Genomic DNA, 20,479 nt, shown 5'->3' with positions numbered 1-20,479 from the left:
TGATATGAATTTTCTTCCTCCTGGCAGGAATACTTAAAAGAAACGAATTATATAAATGACAATGTTCCAGACGCGGTTATGTCTGTTGGTACAGTGGTAGCGGCAATCAGGTTAGTTGTATTCACACACATACACGATTATCCAAGATAAAATATATATTTTTGGCACAAATTATAAAATTCTTAAATGTATGTAAGGGATACCACTATGATAAACAGATATTTTCTAAAGTTATCGATATTAAATGATTTTAAACAGAACGTTTCTGGAATTTCTATAGACGAATGTCAAACTCAAGTCATCCTATCGTCACACACACACACACACACACACACGTTCTTTCATCATCGTTATTATTATTATTATTATTATTATTATTATTGTGTCATCATCATTGTCTTCCACGTCATTGTTATACTAATTGTTTTCTTTTTAAGTGAATTTCAAGAGATGGCTAATCTGCCCGTCACAGGCGAGTTGAACGACGAAACCCTAACTAAGATGGCGCAGCCCCGTTGTGGTTTTCCTGACGTTGGAATGCATAGACTTATGAAGTATGCTGTAGGTAAGTGATATACAACACAGGTATACCATCACATGTTTTTTAAACAGCAACTAAAAAGTCTAAGATAATGTTATTTCTGTTATTTGACAGATAAAACTTTTTAAATATGGTAATTTGTAAGTGAAGTTTTGGAGAAAAAAACTTCATTCTTCCGGAAATATTGTTTTGACTTTTGAAACTAGATATTGTGTGTTCGGCACCGCTGTATTTCAGAGATACACTATATGAATGATATGCGTGCATCAGAGGATTCCGGAATGGTTCGTTGCGTGCCAGGACACTGTTTTCATTGCAGTACTTTGCGTCCCAGGACACTGTGTGTTCACCGCTGTGCTTTGCGTCCCATGACACTTTGTGTTCACTGCAGTACTTTGCAGTCCCAGGACACCTTGTGTTCCCCGCAGTGATTTGCGTCCCATGACACCTTGTTTTCACTGCAGTACTATGAACACCACATCTAAGAATGTTGGTTGAGTAACAGATTACCTGTATCTGAATAATATGAGCTGTAGTACTGAGTACATTACTGCCTTAATATTACTCATCTGCTATTAGTTTGAGAGTTACAGTGGAAGGAGTCCTTAGGGTCATGAGCACATTGCAGCTCTAGGGAGTAGCTAATAATTACAGTGGGTTGGATATTTATGTGACCCACACCACAGATGCCCTGCAGAGACTGGGGGACCGTTTTGCTGATGCCTGCAATCAGTTCGGGCTCATGTGGAGACGGACAGAAGGTTTGGAAAGGCAAACAGCATCACGGTTCGACTAACGAAAAGTGTGTGGGAAAACAACGCGCTGACAGAGCACACCTAGATCCAAGTCTACCAGGCTTGCATTCTCAGCACCCTACTGTATGGAAGTGAAACCTAGAGCACCTACATGAGGCAAGATCGCCGGCTCAACTCCTTTCATATACAGTGCCTAAAATGCATCCTAGATATCAGCTGACAAGCCCGCGCCCTAGACAGAGAGATCATGCAGCGTGCAAGTATCCCCAGCATGTATTCCCTGCTGAGCAAACGCCACCTTCGATGGCTGGGACACGTCAGACGCATGGCCGATGGGAGGCTGCAAAAGGACATCCTATATGGACAGCTGGACACTGGCACCAGAAGAGTCGGCCGCCCCTCACTCCGTTTCAAGGATGTGTGCAAATGGGACATGAAGGCATGCGATATTTCACCAGACGGCTGCGAAGTGCAGGCCGAGGACCGAGGCACCTGGAGACTGACGGTCCGCAAGGGCACATCAGTCACTGATATGAGGAGAGACCAGATGGCAGCAGAAAAACGTGACAGAAAGAAGAGTGTAGAAGCAATCCCAGCAACTCAGACTTCCCAATACGTTTGCACCAACTGCAATAGGGACTGTCACTCGCGCATAGGCCCGCACAGCCACAGCAGACGATGCCAAAATCCAAGAGACGGACGAAACCTAAAGGGCGCTACTTGCATGGTCTCCCGAGACTGGACCGCCAATGATGACTGTGGGTAGGATATTCATGCTACTGGTTGATTTGAGAGGAGCAATGTTTAACATATAATGTAGTAATAGTTAATATTAACATCAATTGTTTTATATTGTCTCCAATAGAAAGCGATGACATTGTTAGTGATAGAGATGATAATAATAAATATATAGGTTTAAAAAGTGAGAGATATCTTCCACTGGGTTAAAAAAATATGCATACATTTGTTGTTTGCAAGAAACACATTATTATCGAGGTTGAGAAATATTGGGGAACAGAAGGGGCATTCGGTGCGATTTTAGTCATAAATCAGGAGTAGTGCTGGTGCTGCCATTAATTTTATAAAGTAATTTATTATCTGGTGTTGCCATTAATTTTATAAAGTAATTTATTATCTGGTGTTGCCATTCATTTTATAATGTAATTTATTATCTGGCTTTGCCATTCATTTTATAAAGTAATTTATTATCTGGTGTTGCCATTCATTTTATAAAGTAATTTATTATCTGGTGTTGTCATTCATTTTATAAAGTAATGTATTATCTGGTGAATACAAAGAGATAATGCTGATACATACGTTGTATTAGTTAATCTGATTGATGGAAATATAATAGTTTTGGTAAATCTATATGTACATAATGATGATAACCCTAACTTTAAAAAAAATCTGATTCAGGATATTATTAGTTCTGATAATTCATCTATTATCGTTTGTGGCTACTTGAATGTTTATTACATGAAACCTGACACATACGATATTATTCATATCAGAAATCACATGACCTGAAGTGCAGTCCATGATATCTCGAACGGACAAGGTTTACTAGATTCATTGAGAAAAGTCAATATAGATGATTTATTATTTACCTGAAGAAAGCCCAGTCCTTTGAAATTCAGTAGATTAGATTATTTGAAGATTTCTGAATACGCTTTCATGTTTCATAGATTCTTCCATTGTTCATGGGTAACAAAATTCCATTCTGCAAACTCTAACATTATCATAATTTACACTTCGAAGAGATCATGGTTATTGGCAAATCAATACAAAAGTTCTGATACAAACGGACTTGTATAAAACCTCTAAGATAATCACTTACAATGGAAGGAATTACATTATTAAGCCTGCCTGCTGTTGAAGCTGATGTTGTTTAATAGACCACATTAAACAATTACATTGGTCGCCATTTACTTATAAATATTCTATAGCTTCGTTTGGAATGCACGTGAAATTAGGACAGTGTATTGTTTTCATATATAAAACTTAGAGATCTAATCAATCACCAAGCCAAATCTTTCGAAAGGAACGTATAAAATTTGACGGTCTAAATTTAAAGTAGGAGTTTTCAGCAAAAATAAATAAATATATATAGCATTCAAAACACCGTATCATATTTTGTTAAACGAAATCGGTATACTACTGACATTTGAAATGTCGGTTTAAAAAAGAACGTTGTTTAAGTTAATTATTTTCATAATATAAAAAATGTCACCACATTAAACATCATGTTATGTTTGCTTCTAAGACTTTTATTTTTGTCAAAGAGGACCTAAGTTTGTCGACTCGGATTAAAGTAAAATGTCGATTGTATGATTTCTAGAAGTATCACTTGAAAAAGGAGGCCAAAAGTTAAATAATCAGTTCATATTTAAACTTCAGCATCGAGAGTATCTGACAAGTTCATAGACTTCAAGGACAATTTCTAATAGGGGCTTTACACTGACGTTTATAATGCATTACTTTTAAGTGATTTATTTTCTAGAAAAATTGAATACCTTTCATTCTGGTGCTAAAGATATACGAAACATGACTAATACATGTTACATGTACGAAATAAAATGCAGTTGTTTTTGTAATGTAGTCAGTCCGTAGGTAGTGAGTGACACAGAGTTTATCACTTAGATGTTTAATAAGTTCGTCAGTTAGTCAGTCAATTTGCTCTTCTTGTTTCTCTTTTGCTTGTTACAAGTTTTCTTTTGTTTTCATTTTATTTAAGAAAATTTCAAAACTAAGTTTACTTTTTTATTCCACAGCAAAACCTTGGCCGAGAAACAAACTAACATGGAAGATTACTCAGTATTCTACATCAAGCACGCTAACAAGAGTACAACAGCGGTAAGGGATTTGAATGTTGAATTATTTACATACATGAATATTTGCTGATAGTTGAAGTGAGGACCTATTCGCATCCAAGAATACGCTACCTGTTTTTTTATGGAGGGGGATTACCGCCATAATTCTATGCATGTATTTTCTAATCTTCCTTGATGATCCATTGTAAATGGCTGCTTGCAAGTGCTACTTTCATATTCTATCAATGTATATTGTATTCTTCATTGATGCATATTGTACGTGGCAGTTTGCAAGTGCTACTTTCCTTCTGCATTATTGTAAATGGCTGCTTGCAAGTGTTACATTCATAATTCTATTCATGAATTGATCTACTTTCCTTCTGCGTCCTTGTATCTTGGAATTTGCCAACTACTGAATTGATTCTGTAGTTTGTCGTATGGCAAATGCTATGTCAGTTATTACAAGTTTTAACATTCCATTTATAAACTTGCTATATCAAAAGTTTCACAAATTTCACCTTTCAAAATCATGACTGTAATGTAGCATCAAGTACGTTGCAAGTTAGAATCAAGGAAGTTAGCATAAAATGATGCTTCATTATGACAACAGATGGCGCTGTGACACGTCAATTTCTTACAATACGACTACTCCCCTGACTATAGCAACAAGAGGTTATACCACTTTACGGCATGTTTGGGCGTCTTATTTCAAATATCATTCGAATTAAATTATAGCAGCTGATGTCTCAGAGTATTAACATTCGAGAAGTGGCCTGCAAGTAACACAAAATAAATTAATTGTATCAAACTGTATACAATTAGATGTATTTACGCAACATTATATTCCCGCTAACCCTTCCCACCCCATTTTATTTGAACATTTTGTCTGTTTAATTTACCGGTGCCGCACGGTGGCAGAATAGGGTAGCCGCTTACAAGCAGGATTTAAGGCCCTAATTTGTTTATATATTATCATTCACAATGTTATCAGTTTATAGCATATCTATTATTTTAGAGTGCAGTGCAAATTCTGCTTTTTGTAGCAGTAAAAACCTTATAAGGTTTGAGCAAAGTGTAGATAATTGCACCTCGAGGCCTAGCTACAATGTCGTAGCCTTAACTTGATTTGTTGTGGTTGAGAATACGAACTGATCCCATATCATGTAATGGAGCACAAAAAAGTCATCACTGAAGTCAGAAAAACAAACAGTGTAGAAATCTTCATAAGTATAATCTTGTTGTGAAAGAAGTTTGGCTTATTTTGAATTTATTAAGCCCTAACACGATAACATAAATTGGCATGGTTACACTAACCTCACAGTGTCCGCCATGACAGATAACACGAGACTCTCGTCGTGACCCATTTTCTACGTAAGGCTTGCCAGACCATATTTGGATATTATACGCTATGTTATTATCAATCAAGTGGTGAATAATGGCTTCTTGGTGGAATTTCAAGGTTGCCAAAAAAACATATTTACTTTTAATGCGCAGAATTTCTGACTCAAGCCACGCCATATTCTTACTACGATTTGTTTACGTTTCCAATTAAGGTCTCAATGTCCTTATATGGCACACAAACAAACAAGGCTGAGAACGGAAGTAATCATTATTTGAACTAATTTGGCGGACGAGCTAAACGAAAATATAGGATAAAAAAGGTAAACGAATTTTACAATTATTTCTACAATGATTTTCGATACTTCCGGTATTAAATAACAGGACTACCCAATTTATTGGATTATATGCAAGGAATATGTTCAAATTGTTGATATTAGGCTAAAATATTGCCGGGTGTGAATCACACCTGGCTTGCTCTATTGACACGTATATGCTCATGTTAGTACCCTGTCCACGAGGTAGGAGTAAGGGTACTAATATTAGTACTACTCGAGGCGTAGTCCTACATGTTAAAACCTGACACTGATATTTGTGTTTTTTCGACTAACAACGTTACGAAAGTAAAATTTTCAGGCATATTTAACACAGCTGAAAACTAAAATAACGACGCTTTTCTACAAAGTAAAGTTATAATGTTTTAGTCAGACTTTACTTACTCTGATGCCTTTTCTCTAATAAATTCAAATTCTTACAAAAGAAATGGACCTGTTTTCAAGTTTCGTTGGCCTATTTTTCAGCTGGCTGGAACGCGATGAAAGTCGAGAATGCCGAAATCGGGTTTAGTTGAAATATTATTCTTTAACGAAACGAAGAAAAAATATATTATGCCTATTGGAACTGTAAGCAACGGTTCGTTTCGTTCAAGAAACAGGTCCCCAACATGAACCTACTTGAACTTACTTCGGCATACCTCGACTAACGTCGCATTGCAATAAATTCAAATGCATGTCAACGGAACGTGAAAATGCGTCCATTTGATAGTGTCATATTTTCATTCCGCCAGGATAAAGACAGCACAGTAAGTATATTAATTACACATAAATTAGTGGAAGAGTGTCGATATAGGCTGCCAAGTGTGTGAGATGTTCCTGAAATTTGTATTACTCATTCCCATGTCAACGACATCGGAACACGCTATACAAGGCTGTTATTTGGATGTTAAGACATAGCACCTAAACAAAATCAACATGTGCTATGTCTTACATGTAGGACTGCCAAAGGCCATACTTTAATTTCTTTATTCACGAGAGAGAGAGAGAGAGAGAGAGAGAGAGAATACAAGCTCACGTGCTGATTTTTTGGAATAGTGTTTTAAATCAAACGGGATGCAAACTGACAAAAAATATTGTTGAGGATTCTGTTTATTCTCTCAACCATATGTGTGAAGGTCTCGTAGACTACCTTAGGTTGGGGTGGGGTGCTCCCAGTATTATCTTTACAGAAGACCAACCGTGGCATGTTTTTGTTACAAATTGAAGTAGTGATAGAGATGCAAAGCTCGGAGCCCACAGTCAGCGATGCCGACAGTTAAATTACTGAATACACAAAAGGTAAAATTCAAATAAACAACAAATTTAATGCCATTCAATAACAGATAGTCCTTCCTCAAATGAAATTCAATATTCAAAACCCTATCACTCGTCTTTCACTCGACCAAGTAATGGCCTAATTCATCATCTCACTTAGTGTGATAGATTTTCCTCCTGTCCTGTGTTTCTACTCATCTGTAGTATTTCTTGACTGGTACCCAGTACCCCTTCCGTCCAACAACCACGTCCTTCACCCTTCCACTTCCTCCACTTCCGTTCTCTCCATTTCTTGTCTCCCAGAGACTCGGGACCAACTGTACCAGGGTATTTCCCTTCTCTGTCTCCTACAGTACCTCCAGTCCCTAAAGGCTTCCTGTCCGAACACACACAAGGACATTAGTATATTTCTCTAGCTATGTAGTCTCACACTAAATAACAATCTATCATCAGATAAGCCATTACCTTCTTTGATCACGCATTCGTGCACATCGAAATACCCATACTTTCTGGTATGGTATACACGGTATCAACTGTTTATCATGCATATATCAATAGATTTCATCACATCGGTATATATAGATTCTCAATCTTATTATACAGAACAATATCACATGATCAGACACATTTCTGTACATTACACTTCTACAAAGTGTACACAGATATCCACATATCCATGCGCTGATATATCCTTACACATTATGCTCCTACAAAGTTTACACAAATAATCAAATACCCCTAATAACTAATGTTGCACACTGCAACCATTATACAAAATTATAATTCAATTCAACATTTGCAAATCTAGAATATCACACGAATAAATGCACGAGGTTACTACTAATTAACCAAATAGCGAATTACAATATTAATTCTTTACATAAACATTGCTCATATCTCAAAATATGCATGTAGATCAAACACTACAAATGAATCAAACCCTACAGATGGTAATTCTACGTACTAACGATTACAGTAATGAAGTATACATACTACACATAATTAAAGTACAATTACCTTGCCGTAATAGATTGCGACAATCGAGCAAATGAGTCACTGACCTGTCCGAAGTTCCTTTGTAATTCACAGAATAACAATGTTTCCCACCAATTTCGAATGACGTCTGATTAGCTTATAACTTCCTTATGTAATTCCCGCAAGATGGTTTAACGACTACGGACGTTTAGTTTCAAGACACTAGATTTAAACTTGCGACTCCAATGGTGGCCACGCCTTGCTCAATTCCGAGTGGAAGTCAGTTCACCCATGATCTACATACTTAGCAGACATTGCCCCCTCCTCAGCAGTCTGTCAAGGGTGGATTCACGACCTCCACATGATGTTCCTTTGAGCCCAACACCGGCAATTCATGCCACTTACCTATGAATCGCACGCAGCCAAATAAGGCGCCAGTAACAAGTTTTGATGGCCATGTTATATACAATTGGCTTCCCACCCGTCATTATCGTAACATAGCCAGCCGGCCAGCTGTTTACGCATCGCTTTGACACTCATTGGTCGCAAGGCTTACACTCGCAACATTTAGGAAGCGAATAATTAGCCTCAGGGTCTAGCATATACATGTTGCAATCTGGCTATTGTTCCTTACTTATAGCGTGACAATATGTAACTAAATTTTAATGTTAATATGCAGTTTACAGTGGCAGTTTAATTATATATATATATATATATATATATATATATATATGTATATATATATATATATATATATATATATATATATATATATATATATATATATATATATATATATATATATATAACAAGAAGTAAGGTAAATAGTCAAATTATACAGAATTCTTATATATGTATGGCATGGATGATTATGCAATAGCCAGCAAGTATTGTCACTAGTTGTCTGTAACAAGTATGTCATATCTCCATTTTCATTTTTAATCACTAATTCCAATACAACAGCAAGAGGCAAATGATTTGAAACAAACACGTCACATACAAAGCATATATACTTAAAAAATATGAACTTATTTCATTATATAAGAAAAGAAATTCTAAGAGTATGAATATATTTTCTATATATAAACATAAAGAACACTTCCATGCAATTATGAGATACTTTATGTCGACATATATCAAACTGGAAGCTACATTTTTTTTTATTATTTAAAACGGTATTCATCCATATATGATGCGATATTTATAGTACAGATGACTGATTGTACGGTACATCACAGATAAAACAACAGACTCCTTTGGTAGCAATTATACAAATATAATATATTGAATATAAATAACATTGCTACCGCTACCAGTAACCAGCTCAATTTGTTTGTATTATTACTGCTGCAGTACAGTACTAAACGTGCTTGATACATTTGGATATGAAATTAATGTAGTAGTTAAAAAGATTAATACAAATTTTTACATGTATCTTCTACAGACGTGATTGTTTTCTGTTAGAAGAATAAGACCCCCCCCCCCACAACACATAATTTTCTAAACAACTTGTAAAGTTTTTAAGGCTAGTCACAGCTCAGGCTGTTGTAGCATCCATCACCCCCACCACCCGACATAAACATCTTCATTTGTCTGTGATTTTATCATTATTTTATCCTGTTTAAAATATAAGCTAATATTGGCATGCCACAAAAATATCAGCACAATACAACTATGCAATAAAGCAAAATAAATAAATAAAAACAATATACAGTCCTATGTTTAACTTTTCATAGAAAATATAAGAGAAAAAAAGTTTAATTTAAACCGGCATTCATAAAAACAATGTTGTTAGATGAATTAGTCTGAAACAAACCTTATCATTCAGGTAGGCAATTATAAGGAACACATACCTGGATTATCTTGTTACATTGTTCTTATAGATTTATTTGCCAATCCCATTTGTTTTTCACTTTCACATGAATAAAACATGAATGAAGACAAGTTTTTCACACAATCTGGCGTTTGGATTGGACACACACTCATCATTGCAAATTCTGAGGAATTAAAACTGTAAATTCTGGATTGGCCAAGACACATTACCTTTTGTGTACCACATACATTTAGAAATTATGACTCAAGAACAGTCAGGTTATATTCCCTAGTGTCTGTGTCAAGAATTAATCCCCAAAATCATTCCATCACTGGATCTGTATTCAATATATACACTGTAGAAAAATGCTCACCTTTGATGACCAATAAAAACAAGTTGTTTGCACTTGCTATGAGCAAAAACCATGAAAATGATTATATTTTATTTGCTAAATTCGTATTTCTGATACTTTGACCTTCACAAAACTATTATATTTATGAACCTAAGATGAAATTGTAAATTTTGCCTCTTATCCCTGATGTATGTGCCTTGGAACAATGGATAAGGTAAATTACTTAATTTAAATGTCTTAATCACTCAGAGAGAGAGAGAAAGAGAGAGAGAGAGAGAGAGAGAGAGATTCATAAGTAAGTTAGTTTCTTCACAGAATAATAGAAACCACAAGCAAATTTCTGACTGCAGTTGTAAGATATCTGAGCAGGAAGTAACAGCTACTTTATAAGCACGCAAGTCATTTTAATGTGAGTTATAGGTCCCCAAGTACTATTATTCCTCAGAGAAGACACACGACTGGGTTTTATAAATTAAAGCCACACAAGTACCAGTTTGTTACTCTGTGAAAATTGGGTCATTATGAGAAAATGGAGACATCTGATGTACCTGCTGGTGATGAGTGGTCAGTGAGCAATCAAATTGTCGTTCCTAAGTCATTTGGACAGGAAACGCATAGTCTAGCCCATATAACTCCTTAAGCTGGTCGTTTTGGTGTCAGTACGACGTATCACAAAATCCTGAATCATTTTTATTTGCCGAAAATTAAAAGTGACGTTTATAAGTACCATAGTTCTTGTCACACTTGTCAAATGGTAGGAAATCCCAATCAGAAGATATCTAAGGCACATCTGTAACCTTTTCCTGCATTTGACCATTTGACAAGCCATTTAACAGAAAAATGGTAGGCTGTCGGTTCTTTACCTAATATTAAGTCAAGCAACCAATACTTGTTGACCATAATGTGTGCGTCCTCAAGATATCCATAGTCTATTCCTTTGAAGAATATTAAAGCAAAAATTGTTCTAAAAGTTTAGGCAATGTTTTCAACACTTGTTTGCCTCCCCAAATCTGTCCAGCAAATTTTATGTTTGATTATTTCCAACAACTTATGCATGAATTAGACATCCAACAGTTTAATTTTTCTGTCACCCTGAAAGTAATGGGGTTAGCTCAAGACTGTCTGAAAACACTCTTACCTCCCAGGATACATGTATACCATTATTTTGAATCAAACCTTAAAAAGGACAGTGATCAGTAAAATCATGCAATGTATAATTATCGAGTAAAATCAGGAGAGTTTTTTTTTCTTCTCCATATTGGTATTTAAAACCAAATGAAAGACCCCTTGACTACCCTAAAACAACAAAAGACTGTCCCAAAACACCTTCAGCTACCCAGAATACATGTAGGCAGTTAAGTAGAATAAAACCAAGTAAAGAGACAGCGATCTGTAAAATTCTACCATGTATAATTATCGAGTACCATCAGTAGAGTTTATTCTTTTGTTGATACTTGCTGAAGACTGTCCTAAAACACACTCATCAACCCAGAATACATGTATACAATTACAATGACTTAATGAAATATGCAGTTTTGGTGCATTCTCTCTCTCTCTCTCTCTCTCTCTCTCTCTCTCTTTGATCATAGATAGTTCACTAAGCTACTTTCATATTGCAAAGAGCAGCACAATTAACAAGTCAGAATCATGCGTCACTACATCCATGTTTCAAAAATTCTTTAAAGCTTGTTATTAAAAAATCTTTAATGTGACAAAGAGCAGCTGAATAATTAGAACCCAAGGGTGCTATATTTATATTTTTAAAATTCTTGAACCAAATTATTAATTTTAATTGGCTTGATAATAGTAAGAATTACAATAGATACAAGTAAAATCTGTAACATCTTTTGTCTCTGATTATTTCCACCTTTAGAGACAAAAGTTTTAAAGGATGCAACCAGTTTTAAAGCTGTTTTTTGGTGTTTTTTTATAAATACATTCAAATGTTGAGGTTCTGTACATTAACAAAAATTAAATATTGGAAAACAATTGTACACTAAATCTAATCTTTCTAATCGCAAGTAAACATTTTTATCATGATACGATTATGATTTTCCTCAGTTTGATTATTTCGGTTTTTGCGGCAAAATATGTTCCAAAATGAAGATTGGGATAAGAATAAGAACACCTTTAAGGAATGCTTAATTTTTTTAATGTCATTTTACCTATAAACATTTTTTTAATGTGCTATTGATGTTGCTCTGAAATATTTTATTTTCGCGGGAGCTTATGTACAAGAGTATCACAGGAAAAGATAGACGCCTGTGAGGTGCGACAAAATGGGTGACGTACAATACAATCATTACAACCAGGGTTCGTCTGATGAAAGCTCGTTAAGAAGAGTACGAGGGAATATATCATTATCATTTCTGATCCTTACTAAAATAACTAATGTTTCCAAAGTAATGAGAGATATCACTAAGAAGTAGATTTATTAAACGGTGACGGTAAATACTTAAGTGCGTCAAAACTGGGGTTGAAAAAGATGGACCACCTTGCTGTACTGTATGTGTTTTTGTTTTCGTAAGGTGCTACAGATCACTTAGATCTACGAGAAAGCATGTGGTTTTAGAGACGATTAAAACTTTGTTGCTAACGTACACCTTAAAAAAGGGACTGAAAGAGTTATCGACACAAAATGAATGTCGTAAAGCTCCGTGGGGAGCATTAATTGTTTCTAGTAAAGAAAAACTTAAGAAATTTAGAGCGCCGTCTGTTGTCATAATGCCATGCTAATCTATAGTATGCCATTATGAAAACAGATGGCGACACGAGTTGGACAACAAAGACGATACTGATAAAACTTAGTATTTACATTGTTGCAAGGCCAAATCTGTATGAAAACAGTAGTTGGAATGATGTAATCGTAAAGTTTATAAACAGATTATACAAAACTTGTAATAACTGACATAGCGTTTGTCATACGACAAACTACAGAATCAATTCAGTAGTTGGCAAATCGCAAGATACAATGACGCAGAAGGACGCAGAAGGAAATTGATCGAAAAACTTGCAAGCAACCATTTACAGCTTTGATCAATGAAAAATAAAAAATTCATGACTAGAATTATGAATGTAGCACTTGAAAGCAGTCATTTACAATAATGCCTGCCTCGCCTGGCGCTCGTCATTAAGAGGTTAGTGTTTAGACTTTTTTGTTCCTGGTGTCGTTGTTGTTGTTGTTGTTGTAGGGTTTAACGCCATTGTTCAGCACAAGATAGGCCATACATGGCGGCCAGTATTAATGGTGGAGGAAGAACCCGGAAAAACCCCGGAAAGAACAACCGACCCACGAGAAGCTACTGGCAAGCTTTCTCACATAACCACATTAGCCGAATCCGAGAATCGAACCGACGCAGACAGAGGTGAGATAGCAGTAATCCGTAACGGTGAGCGCTTTAGACCACTCGGCCACTCGGGGCCCCCGGCCTGGTGTCAGGACAATGTTACTGGGTGTAACATGATGCAACATATTTGCGGCATGATGCCCTAATGCTAGACATTACTATAGGCTGCCACATTGCAGATATCGTAACGATATAACTGGAAAATGTTAAAAGCTACGTTAAAATCTAATCTCTCTCTCTCTTTCACACACACACACACACACACACACACACACACACACTGACATCTCACATGACACCTGGAATAGAATTCATTAAAATTTTAATTACAAGACTTTGGGGTCAGGGTCATAAGTATTATCTCAAGCTCGGTTATCAGATCCCTATCCCTTCTCAGGTGAAGGATTTCGCTCTGAAATATTTTGAATTGGTCTTAAATTCAGTAACCGAGGTAGGTCAGACCATTGTCAAATCCGGCTAAACAAATGAGAAAACAAAATAGCAGTCTCGTTTCGTCTAACTTTAACAAAGAAATTGCAACCTGCACATGGACTCGATAAATGTCCACTGAACCTATAACTAACTCCAAATAGGTTCAGATGACCTGAAAAATCATATTTAACGGCAAAATTAAAATAAATATGCGTCAATTTATCGGACGCCAATCACTAGTTATTTAAACGCAAACATCTCTCCCGCATTAAAACTGTTGTTGACATGCTGGCTTCACAAAATCGTTTTGAAGCAAAAAGATTTGGAGTTCAAATATACTCTCTTTCTGTCTTATTTTTCTCATGAATTTGTGAAACCAACATATAAATGTTTTGGAGCTACTCGTGACAAAGATATGTTTCCACTTCACTTGTGAAATATTGCCTTTTATCTACTCAAAAAGGTAGATATTCTTTTTATAAAATATTTTAAAGCATAAACCTTCGATTTGCATGTATTTATTTCTCTATTCTGTGTAGGCTAACTTTCAAATTTATTTCGCAAAGAGATGCTGCACTCTAATTTCGCTTATTACATACTTTCGGTTTGCAGTCTAAACTAATTCATGCATGATTTCTTCATCGTTTTCAGAAATGAGTATTATTGTAATGATAGATAAAATTGCAACTTAATTTTTTTTATTGTTGTATGTGTTACCGAGTTCTTACTAATAATCTTACCGTTTGTCGTTGCCATAGTGTCTGGAAGACACAGAATAATAAATAGCGATAGGTCACGTAAGTTCAGTCGCTAACAATTTCGGTGATTCGTGTGGAAAATAATGTTTTAAAAGCGATATTTGGGATTCATTTTAATGCATTCTTGACGACGCCTTTTGATTGATTACACAAATGTATGCTAGACGGTCAACAGTCAGATCTGTTCATTCTGACGGGGAGAAAGACGGTGAAGGTTATACAAGATGGAAGGAAAAGAAGGAAAATGAAACAGACCTAAATATGGAACAGTTTCCGAATAACGCCGTAAGAGAACACAATTTCCGAATAACGCACGTAAGAGCAGATATACCTCTAAAGAGATAACGAACGTAGTTCCAAAAGTGATACCATCACTGTGGTGATATCAATTTGCTTCCAGTCATATCCTTTGATACATCAGTATCAAATATCTAATAAATTAGAAATTCTGTAGATTGTAGAAAGTTCAGTAAATTTCTCTACCTTATGAACAAGTTAAAGTGAAACATTGGCGGCGTGTGAACTCCTTGAAAAGGTACAGATAATCCCGTTTCCTACTGGTCTGACCGCTTAGAAAGAGTCGTCTGCTTTGATTAATACACCAATAATACGCACGTTTAACACACGTGCACACAAACACGCATACACACGAACAAACCCGTTGAAAAATGGGTAAACATATTTTGCAAAATTAAAAATGATATTGAATACTGAGTTTATTTTTCTATTCAGTTTTGAATTATAAGTTGTAGAAACATTTCTCTGTTTAGATCTGATTATATATACATGTAACATTATGTCCCTCATCTAATATCATTATTAATATCACTATGACAATAACAATAAAAACATTCTTTAGTATTTAAGGACACCGGCACATATACAATTCGAGTTAGGAATTACATATGAGCGCCTGTATCGTTGTATTCGTCTATATGTCTTATATATAACACAAGAACACATCGGTCGTTGTATTCTTCTATGTGTGTTATATATAACACAAGAACACACCATTCGTTGTATTCATCTATATGCCCTATATATAACACAAGAACTCCTCAGTCATTGTATGCATCTATGTGTCTTGTATATAACACAAGAACACCCCAGTCGTTGTATTCATCTCTGTCTCATATGTAACACAAGAACACCCCAATTGTTGTATTCGTCTATGTGTCTTATATATAACACAAGAACACCTCAGTTGTTGTATTCATCTATGTGTCTTATATATTACAGAAGAACACCCCAGTCGTTGTATTTAACCTTTTTTTCTTTATACATCACAAAGAGCGCATCGGTCGTTGTATTACCATCAGTGTCTTATATAACAGAAGAACACATCAGTCGTTGTATTAACTTCTGTGTCTAATTAATCGACACAAATAATGACTTAAGACATGTTTCTAGCGTTTCTTTGTTTCACTCATGTGCAGACTATTGTTTGCTTTGCAAATATTTTCCTCCGATGTTAGACAAGTGGAATATTAACTAAATTGCAACGCGATGCACTGGTATTCAGAAGGCAATAAAGGTGTGAAAAAAACCGTTGAACTTTTCGAGTAATGATGACTAACTATCACACCCAGTGACCAAAGCTGAAGAAATGTTTTGTGTACATTTATCTAGAAATCTACCGACAAAATAATTTATAATGATTCTTCATGAAATAGCGTGAAACCAAAATCTAGCTATATAACACAGGGGATAATAAAAAGAATCATCTCAATAATATGAAGTAATTTTTAACTGAATATTATAGCATAGGTATTTTTTATTGTACAAGTCAATGTTGTGTTGAAAACACAATTTTTGATAGCCATCTTGAATTCGCTTGAGTCCAGAATAAGTTTCATGAATACTAATTTTTTCAAAGTCCAAAACAGGTTTTAGAGTACGTGCTTGGCAAAATACTCAGTTTCTTATTCGGTCACGTGGTTTCAATCTGAAAATTTCATTATATTATTAAATGATTATTGTGGGATATTTATCGATGTGTAAATTTTGTCTAATCACTCACAAAGTAAATACTTTCCGAAGGACTTTATGTTAACTTTATGACTGATTATGTAACAATTTACACATCGATAAATACCCAGCCAGGATTGTTTCATTCTTATAATTCCATATTACTTCCTTTCTCTCATGATATCAGCAGATTTATGATAATATTTTCTTTTACTGAAAAAAAATGGTTGATGATGTTTAAAATAGGTTATTTTCTTTTTAACATTGCGCTTGCGTATGGCACGTATTGTCACAGCATCCGTTGCTCTTGCTTTCCACGCATTTCGATCTTCCAGAAGCAGAATCGTGTCCATTTTAGTGAGATCCGTTGCTCGTCATATGACCCTGACCTTTAATAACAGCTGCTGAAATATATTGTCGAAGCAAAATGCAAATTATTTTCTAAAGTAAAGTCTGTCATATGCTTTCTTCGGCAAACGGGGTGAGTGTTGAGTGCAGGAATGAATGTACACGATTTTAATCATAGGGTTTAAATGTTTGATCGGAAATCACGGAGGTGTGTGGGTGGAGCGTGTTATTATTATGGTGTTAAGGCATTGGTACAGATAAAGCTTCACATAATATTACCTGGAAACTGCAAATCAAAAGTAGTCAGCAAAATTTACGGATGTAAAAAAGTCTTTATCAGTATTACCTGACCAGCTATATCCAATCACATAGCAGAAAATTAAGAAAGATTCGTAACAACTGAAAAATATTGGATTATCATATAAGATGAATAATAATTGTTACACATGTAACATCTAGTACTACACGAAGTTATAAAAGAAGGCATAACGTCAAGCAAATCAAAGGCATAATGACCGATGCATCCGAATGTTTTTAAGGCCTTTATAAGACACCATTCAGCGGTTTAGTTAAATAGAATCAGTATTTTTCGTCATGCGATAAATAGGATTTTACATTTGTACTCATTTCAAATTTAATGGACGAAATTCGTCAAATAATTTCAATTTACCCTCCAAGGCTCGAAAAGATAGAAATTATTGTATTTGAAACGCGCACTTGTGTATTATCCTCTAATAATAGCAATACAGGTTGACACTCAGTCATGAGAGATCATAATTTCACAGAAGAGAAAGCTTTCAAACTTTGGGAATGTATTCCATGATCTTAGACGAACATATATTATACGCACCATCCATGGTATGAGAAAAGTAGGCGGTGATTAAAATATCGTACTTTTATAATAAGTTGCTTCGGTAATATGTGATCTCGAAGTTGCAAGTAAGATTTCAATCTAAAGCTAGAAATTGATATGAATTAAGTATTTGATGTGATCAATGAACTGAACAATCAAACCCGACTAATAAACCAGTTATATAAGTCCCGCATGTGGTGCTTTTGTGAGTGCAGATTGACGTCATTTTATGTTTGACATGAGAAAGCAGGCGTAGGGATGTCAGTTTATCAAGCAAATTAAGGGCGAGAACCAGCTCATGAATATAACATGAAATGGCGATGGGATCGAATCAGGAAATTTGACAGGAACTATATTATGACAAGATTTGTCGTTATAGTTAATCTAAATTTCAGGGGAGCCTTGACACGAGCTTTAGACCTCTGGAGGAAAGATTCACCACTTCTCTTTCAGTATGTGGGAAATCCACGAGCCATTACAGACTTGGATATTAAATTTGTTTCTAAGGACCATGGTGATGGAACCTCCTTTGACGGCCCCGGTAATATTTAATCTTTATCAGTACATGTGCATCCGTATGCATATTTCTGGAATGTTCTCTCTCTCTCTCTCTCTCTCTCTCTCTCTCTCTCGGTTTTTTCCTTTCTATTTTTTGGTTATTTTATTAAGTAAGTCATCCAGCGTAATGTAGGTAACAAACGTTGTTTAAGTCTCCTTCTATGACACAGGCTTGAGATATTCAATATTGGATTTATCACAATATAATCTGCATCATATGCTTACGAATGTTAGCTTAACGTCTTGCCTGTAATCCACTGAGTTGCATATTCACTACATACTGTTTGATTTTGTTTTTAAAATGTTGTATTTATAATGGTTCTTATGATGATTTTTTTCCCAGGCGGATTTAATGCACATGCGTTCTTACCCCCATTGGGCCAAATCCATTTTGATGACGATGAAACCTGGTTGACGGGTACTAGTGCTGCGAAGGAAGGGCTTGATCTCTACATCGTAGCTGCACATGAATTTGGCCATGCTCTAGGATTGCATCACTCCGATGTCCCTGGGTCTTTAATGGGTGCCTTCTACGTTTACACCCCATCTCTAGAGTTACATATGGATGATATAGAGGGTATTCAACAGCTATATGGCAAGCTTTCTCCGAAACGAAAGAGTGCTTGGTGGTTCCTAAAAAGGTAACCCTACCGCCACTTTACCCACGACCAGCCCTACACCAATAGGCGCAACATGTGAGCATCGACATCTACCCCCTATATCTTCCATTTACTAAACTTTAGAATACCTCAGACATTATTGCCCGACTGCCCAGGCAATCGCTGGGTTCTGAGTCCGTCCCTAACTAGATATTGTATTACATGACGAAAGAATAAATGCAGTCATATTGCAATTATCGTTTGTATTTTATTTTAATTATAAAACGAAACCTGTTGAAAACCGTACCTGATTTTTGAAGAGAAAGTTAATGATCCAACGTGAGTCTGACAAAATAAAAGACAATAACAAATGGGAAGTAGAATCTTGAATTTGCTTCGAGTTCAATACAGGTTTTAATATCGATCTTGTTTTAGTCCAATAAAGATTCAGAGAACACACTTAGCAAAATATTGATTTCTGTTGATCAGTCACATGGTGTCAGTCTACGAATATGATTGGATTTACATTTTAGCTATATAATATTTTTTATATGTAACAAATAATACTATGTGATGGCACAAAGTTAGTGCGTCATAAAATGAAAGTCATAATCGCCGAGGCATCCAAGTGCGTTTTAAAGCCATTTGTGCTGCTTTAAAATGATATTCGTCGAATAAGTTTGATGTTTTGCTCGAGAATACTTCCAAAAAACTGGTTGATAAATTTCGTTTGATATTAGCTCTGGTGTTAGTTTATTATTGAAACAAAAGAACTTATTTGCAATACAGGTTGAATTAAGATTACTCAAAACCCAGTCATTTAAAATTATAGTTTCATGCAAAGCAAAGCTTTCAAGTTGATGGAATGTTTTCTATGATCTTGGAAGAACATACACACACATTTTAAACAGGTCGTGGGATAAACAAGATAGTCTGTGAGTAAAGTTTTGTACAGTTATCACTAGATGCCACTGAAATATTAGTGCTTCCAGTAATTTTTATATTCCCAAGCCAGAAATTTCTATGAATTGAATGTTGTTTTGATCAATAAGCTGAAAAATCAAACCCGACCATAAAGTCAATTTAAGTGTCAGTTCTTACAGAGTCTTACGCGATCGCTTGCGGGAGAACGGTATACCGTGTCAAGTGATAAAGAGACTAACACAGTATATATATTTTCTATTGAAGAGAGTGACTCCAGTCGTATGGGGTGGTCGTCCATAAATACCGTTTGGTATTTTTAGGGTTAAGGGGTTGCGCTGGGAGGAAGCAAATTCGCAATGTGTCTTCCGCATTTTAAGCGCTTCCAGGGCATAATATTAAACATTTTACTGTAAATTAAACTTACTATTCGGGTTGCTTCGTACGCATTTTGTTTTCCTTTTTGGGGTTTGGTGGATGGGCGTTATAGCCCAAACCTGAATATAATTACACAAATCCAAG

At 35.6% G+C, this 20,479-nt stretch overlaps 1 pseudogene; it reads left to right on the top strand.

The window, feature by feature from the left end:
- The first annotated feature begins 501 nt into the window (after positions 1-501).
- On the top strand, positions 502-19,082 carry LOC149777139 (collagenase 3 pseudogene; annotated as a pseudogene).
- Positions 19,083-20,479: the final 1,397 nt, after the last annotated feature.

Source organism: Sinohyriopsis cumingii, chromosome 18, assembly GCF_028554795.1.
Source record: "Sinohyriopsis cumingii isolate HCF-2022 chromosome 18, ASM2855479v2, whole genome shotgun sequence".
Classification (NCBI taxonomy): Eukaryota; Metazoa; Mollusca; class Bivalvia; order Unionida; family Unionidae; genus Sinohyriopsis; species Sinohyriopsis cumingii.
Note: the sequence above shows the minus strand (reverse complement) of the source record. Positions and strands in the feature narration are given on the sequence as shown.